Source organism: Nelumbo lutea, chromosome 4, assembly GCF_056320005.1.
Source record: "Nelumbo lutea isolate HS-2025 chromosome 4, American lotus-T2T, whole genome shotgun sequence".
In the NCBI taxonomy this organism is placed as follows: Eukaryota; Viridiplantae; Streptophyta; class Magnoliopsida; order Proteales; family Nelumbonaceae; genus Nelumbo; species Nelumbo lutea.
In genome coordinates, this window is record NC_142687.1 from 7,923,581 (window position 1) to 7,929,814 (window position 6,234).

The 6,234-nt window shown below is 35.5% G+C and overlaps 1 long non-coding RNA gene across 2 annotated transcripts; it reads right to left on the bottom strand.

Moving 5' to 3' along the window:
* Window positions 1-463: 463 nt before the first annotated feature.
* LOC148853705 (uncharacterized) lies at window positions 464-5,800 on the bottom strand. Of its 2 annotated transcripts, none has more exons than XR_016112554.1 (4): window positions 5,476-5,800; window positions 5,254-5,327; window positions 908-992; window positions 464-779 (listed from the first exon to the last, which is right to left on the bottom strand). It is a non-coding gene; the product is annotated as an uncharacterized LOC148853705 (long non-coding RNA). The 2 variants fall into 2 exon arrangements; XR_016112553.1 differs by having other exon boundaries at window positions 5,254-5,394.
* Between the last annotated feature and the right edge of the window lie 434 nt (window positions 5,801-6,234).

The window sequence follows — 6,234 nt, forward strand, 5'->3', positions numbered from 1 at the left end:
GGAATTTTGATAGTATAATTTAGCAGAGGGTTCGACTATGATATGGAAAACCATATCATATCTAAAACTTCTACTATTGTCACGTATACGGCAGTTACCGGATTTATTTAAGTAACCGGTAATTATTATTTTATATATTAATTAAAATTTAAAACATTGTTTAACCTATCCGTTAACCGAATCTTCCGTTTTCCCATTCTTTATCTTCTTCTGGTTCCCTACTCTGTTCAAACTTCTCCTTCTAGAAATCGTAAATCCGTAGATCACAATGCATTCAATCAGCAGCAAGAGGCTATTCATCTCCCTCGCTCTCATTTACAGGTATTTTCTTCTTCTTCTTCTTCATATTTTCTACAACCGATTCCATATTTTAGTAAATAACCTCACCAAACATCTCCCAAACCGTCGATTCATATTTTCTGCAATCACTAAACATCTCCCTAATAGTCAATTCCATATTTTCTGCAATCACTAAACATCTTCCTAACAATCAATTCCATATTTTCTGCAATCCAACAGGTGGCAGTCGATTCCATATTTTCTGCAATCAAACAGCCACTTGTTACAGGCTAGAAGTTTACTACAAAAATATCTTGCTCTGGCTAATTATAGAAAGCTAGGTATTTGCATTTTTTGTCAAAAAATTGTGTGGCTTCTTGATTTCTATGGGTATATATTAAGGAATAAAGTAAAATAGGAAAAAAAAAAAACAGGGGAAGAAGAGTTCCATCTTCATCTTTCTACCATACGGCATAAATAAATGACAAATCCATGATCACCTGCAAAACAAATATGGCACAGAAGGGAGAAATTTACTGTTTATAAAACCAAATCCTTTAAAAAGATTAGTGACATATAACCTTTTCAGAGAATATTACAAGAAGATGGAAGGCTTAAAATGCAATACCTATACAAGGATGCTAGCTCATGTTATGATGCTTCATGTGGACATGCTATGATGCTTCACGTGATGCACCCAATCGGTCAGGAACCTAACAATAATAGCAAACAAGAAAGCATATCAGAAAACACATTTAGGAACGTACTAAATAGGTTAACCATAATTTTTGGAAAATAAATTTTAAAGAATAATGTGATTATGATTATTCACTTGTCTTTTATTATGACTGTGGCAATTGGTAGAATACAATGAATTGGACCAAAAGCTATTAAACTCAAACAATAAGCCAATTCTGATAAGGAACTATTGCTTTTTCAAAACAATAATATTCCTTGATTAATACAACTGCATGCAGTCCTCTCTCTCTCTCTCTCTAGTTCTCCAATGCAAACGATTTGGTTGGTTTGATTGATTATTATATTAGACGTTCAGTGATTCCATCAACACTAGGATGATTGGTTTAATTCAAACTATATTTGTCTTCTTTTCTGCATTTCTTTAGAGCAGCTTCAGGGTGAATCAAAAACCAAATCTTTTCTAAAGTAAAATAAAGTGGCTAACATACTCTAAGTTCACAGAGATCCCAAAGTTCATGTATATACTTGTTTTCCCCAACTCCAAGTATCATAAAAGAAAATATAATTGAAAGCTCAACCAATCATCCTTTAACTTCCTTACTTAGCAATCCAGCTCACTATCCAACAATACCCCCTCCCCCCGGGCTTTTAGGAACTAAATCTGGTGTTAAAACGAATCCTCTGCTCTAAGCTTTGAAGCAAAAAAGCTTTAAAGCTAGAAGCTTGTTATTCATAAATATTATTTTCTCTCTTGGGAAATAAACCACCAGCCATTGGGGCCGCATATATCGAAAAAATAAACAGACATTAAAGCCCCTGTGGGATTCCACAACCAAGTCTTGGCCACTCTAGAGGGAAAACAAAAAAGCAAGAAGTCTGAATATTAAAAGACTGATTGTGTAAGGTAATTCGAAGTTGATATTGGGATGGCTACAAAGAAGGGAAGCTTAAACGAGGAGTTATAGTAATGATATAAAAAATTTAGGTGGTTAACTAAGGATATGGAAATGAAATTTCAATGGATCAAGACTGCCAATAATTTGGCTGATATTCTTGCGAAATATGGGGTAGGAAGACAGCAATTATTTTGGGCCAAGACAAATTGCTGCAGTGTTCTAGGGTATCCTACTCCACACCAACTCACCAAGAACAAGTATTTTTTCCATATTAGTAGGCCATGTCTGCTACGTTTACCACTACCCTTCACACTAACAGTTTACTAAATCCCCAAAAATTGAAACCTGAGATCATTTTCATAGCAGGCTTACCGGTTTCTGAACAAATCCAGCCAGAAAAGCTAGAGACACAGTGCTCATTTGGCTACCAATAATTACTTCTCGAGTGAAATATTGTGGGCAAAGAGACATTCTCGAAATGATGTATCCCTTTCAAAGAGATAACGCACTCCCTAATACCCAAATACCCAAGTACATTTACTTGTTTAGCAGCAGAAGCCAACACCAAGCAGATATTGCACCATACATACTATATGAATTCTATATCCCCTTCACAAACTCAAACCATAACAATGAAAAAAGTCCTTGACTAAAGGCTAAAGCACAATTGGCCCACATAAGAAGCCTACTTACAATTCACAAACGACTACTGGCAGAAGCAAAATATACATACCCTATGACAGAGAGTCAGGTAATAACCCTCTTGTTGCAAGTAATACCAACAGGAATTAATGTTTAAACAGATAAGAAACAAAGTACGAATCCCATTTACAAGGCAATATATCAATATCATCAACAGATTGGCTCATGGCAATGACAACCATGCAAATGCTCCCATACATCTAAATAATGCAAGCAGATCAAGATCTAAAGATTGAACCAATCCTTGAAACACCGTTCTCATCCAACTTGGGGTTTTGAAGATCACATATGGAATTACCTTCTTAAATTGCCTTTCATAGGCTGTGTTTGGTACCATTACCATTTCAGGCATTTTGACATGAAGCTTATTTGGTTGGTACTTTTACTGACTAGGCATTGAACAAGTTTTGAGCCACTCCGGATCTCCAACTCACAAGACACTACCAGCTTGTATTGCAAATATCTCCCCATGAACAGCTGTAGTGTCTTGTGGGTAGGGATGTCGGAAGAGTTTGTGGTTAGAAGATCCGAGCTCATTTTGAGCAGTATTGTGTTTTGTATGGGCATTGCTACTTAAAATGTTTAAATGAAATTATTATATTCAATGTGACACCATCCTACTATACTGACTCTCATCCATATGGTCAAATTTAAAAATAAATGCTTTCTGATGAGTTGCTTAATATTACACAGATTAATATCTATATCAGATCTAATGGTTCTAGAAGCTTATACCCCACCCCCCCACCCCCACCCCCACTAAAAAAAAAAACTTTGTTTTGGAGGCAGTCTTTATGGGTATTCAATGTTATATATCCATCTTTTCTAGTATGTGATGCACCAGAATATATTTCCACACTGCCACTTAGGATGCCAACTAAGAGCTAGGTCATTGGACTGTTTCTTCAAATGGTCAGCTGATGGAGGAAACATCAGTGTTTCCCCCAACAGCCCTAAGTTTATGTTTCTAGTAGAAATGTTTTATCACTGTTGTAACTCAAAACAATATCAACCAAACATAAATTGATATTTAAATTCAAAATGCCTAAGTGATGCTGGTGTTGCAGCATTTCAAGTAGAAACAGCCATGGTACCAAACATCAGCATAGTATATTTACTTGGTGTGTTGTCAGTGAAAAAAACATGGTTTATGAAGATAAATTATTGATTTGGCAATTTACTTTCTGTACAACACGTACAACCTTTATGTAACAAAAAAAAAAAAAAATCCTTGATCCCAAATGCTATGGAATAACATCAGCTACCCATTGCTGTTGGTAAGATTTAGTATGAAAGGTTCACAAAGACCACATGTTCAGCCATTGATCTCAAGTACCCAATTCAATGGAAACTCAATAGTTCTGCTATCCCTAAAAGATTTCATAATAACTTAATTAAACTCACAAGTGTTTGTGTTGATTTGAAGATCCTTATTGTGGTTGAATATTTTGTTACTTGTGATCCTTCATGTGGTGAAACTCTCAACTACCGTTACTATTTGCACTCACAATACAAATGCAGAGGTTTTTACAACTGGTAGTGCCAAATGCTTATTTGAAAGTCTCTTATTCTCCTTCGAGATCACCAATAGTAAGACAGTTGAACTAATAATTGGTCGGAAATGCTGATATAGGAGCTAAAACAGAGGATCCAGAAGGTGATTACAACATATGGACCAAATGGAGATCAACCTTGAGAGGTGGATTATAATAAGGAGATGGGGAGGATCAGAAAAGACATAATCAACTTCCATGGAGAAATGGTGGTGTTGGAAAACTATAGCAATATCAATTACACAGTTACTCATTAGCCTCAATCTTGAATCTACATTTTAAAGAAAACATGAAGTATTTGTATAATAGCATGACATCTCAAAGCTGCAAACTAGCATATGCTGATATGCACATTCAGACTAATGATATCCAGCATTCTATGGGTCCTACGCCAGATATAACCTATTTAAGAAAGAGAAAACGATCCAAAGAAGGTAATGGTACCAAACTCAACTAGGAAACTGAACCAAAATTTCTAATTAGTGAAAAATTAAGGCAAACCTGTAGGTAATCCACAGGATTTTCAAATAAGGACTGTAACACTTAAAAACAATTCTAACAACACCCTACTAATTCTACTGCAACTAAACAAACTAAAAACAACTGCAAGAAAGACCTGAAAATAAAAGTTTCGTAGTCTCATCACAGACTTGCACCCTACAACTAAAATGACCATAACTCTTTCTAAACAAATCAAATTTACAAGAGCCTAGCAAGAAAAACGCAAAAAATCTCAAAACTAGTTCTTTGAATCATTGAAGTACCAGAGAGAGAATCAGTAACACTGCAGAACATGATACCCAGTCAAATGGATATTTGCCACATGCATTTTTCTCCCCTATCCAGGCCCTTTTTCAGACACAATGTGTTCAGATCGTCACCTGATGACGTTTTAAGAGAATCATGCATCAGGATCTTCCTCCCGACCAAACAAATGTTATTCTATCAGAAAAATCTCATTAATCGGCCAACTCGGACTTACAATGAAGACCCAAATCATGCAAGAATGAAAGAATGATGAACATATATAAATTGGCAGAGAAATAAAACTAATCAGTACAAACCCTTCAAAGTAATCTGCAAGAGCAAAATTAAGAAAAGAAAGGAAGAGAGACAATGCTTACCACAGGGTGAAAGACCAATAGGATCATTTGAAGAAGCACAAGGGTGACGAGGTGACACCGAAGAGAAACCATTACTGTCAGCGATGATTCAACAGGGGTGGTGAGATGAAGATATCAGGGAGAATGACGGTCAATAATTTTCTGTAAGTTAACATCTTTCTTAATTCTTGTTTTAAGAATCAAATGTGATTTTAATTTTTATTTTTAAAACCGGTTACTTACCATAATCCCTATTCACCGAAACAAAAACTCGAAAGTTGATTGGTCCTTCTCATCCGATATCATAGATTTTTCCTTTAGCAGAAGTTCATGTTGCATGCAATAAGAGAATTGACAGATAATAACCAAGTACGTAGTCAGTGGCTCAAACTTTACTTTCTAAAGCCATAGACCTGCAGACAGTTCAGAATCAGAATGAAGACAACGTTATTCCTTAACACAACAAATCGGATTAATTAGAAAATATCCGCCACTCATAAAAGAAATAAAATATTTGGATTAAAACAATCCGCCCGTCACCATCCTTTTGTAAATCTGGTCAACACAGAGTCACTACAACCGGAGACATCAAGATCTGAGGAATGAACTATAAAGCCTGGTCAAGTAATATCCTCATCCTCCCTTGCAATCATTTTTTCTTTTTTCCCTATAACCAATAAAACTAAAGTGTCATTATTAATTGCATCATCACTGAACGTACGAGTCATTGCGGGACACAGTTAATTATTCTTGTTGGTTCTTTCCACAACCACAAGGCTCTAGCCTCTAACTCATGGAGTCATGGATAAAGCTAAAGACCAAAAGGCTCCTTCGTCTGAATGACCAAATTCAAAAGATCTAAGCTTAAAATGAAGCATCCTGATTTTTCAAGCTTTCAAAATCTCTTTTTAGCTTCCAAGCACTAGCGCGTTTGTCATGGATTGCAATAAATTTACAAGAACTCTCTAATGTTTTAAAAATTTGTTTATAATAATTAATAAA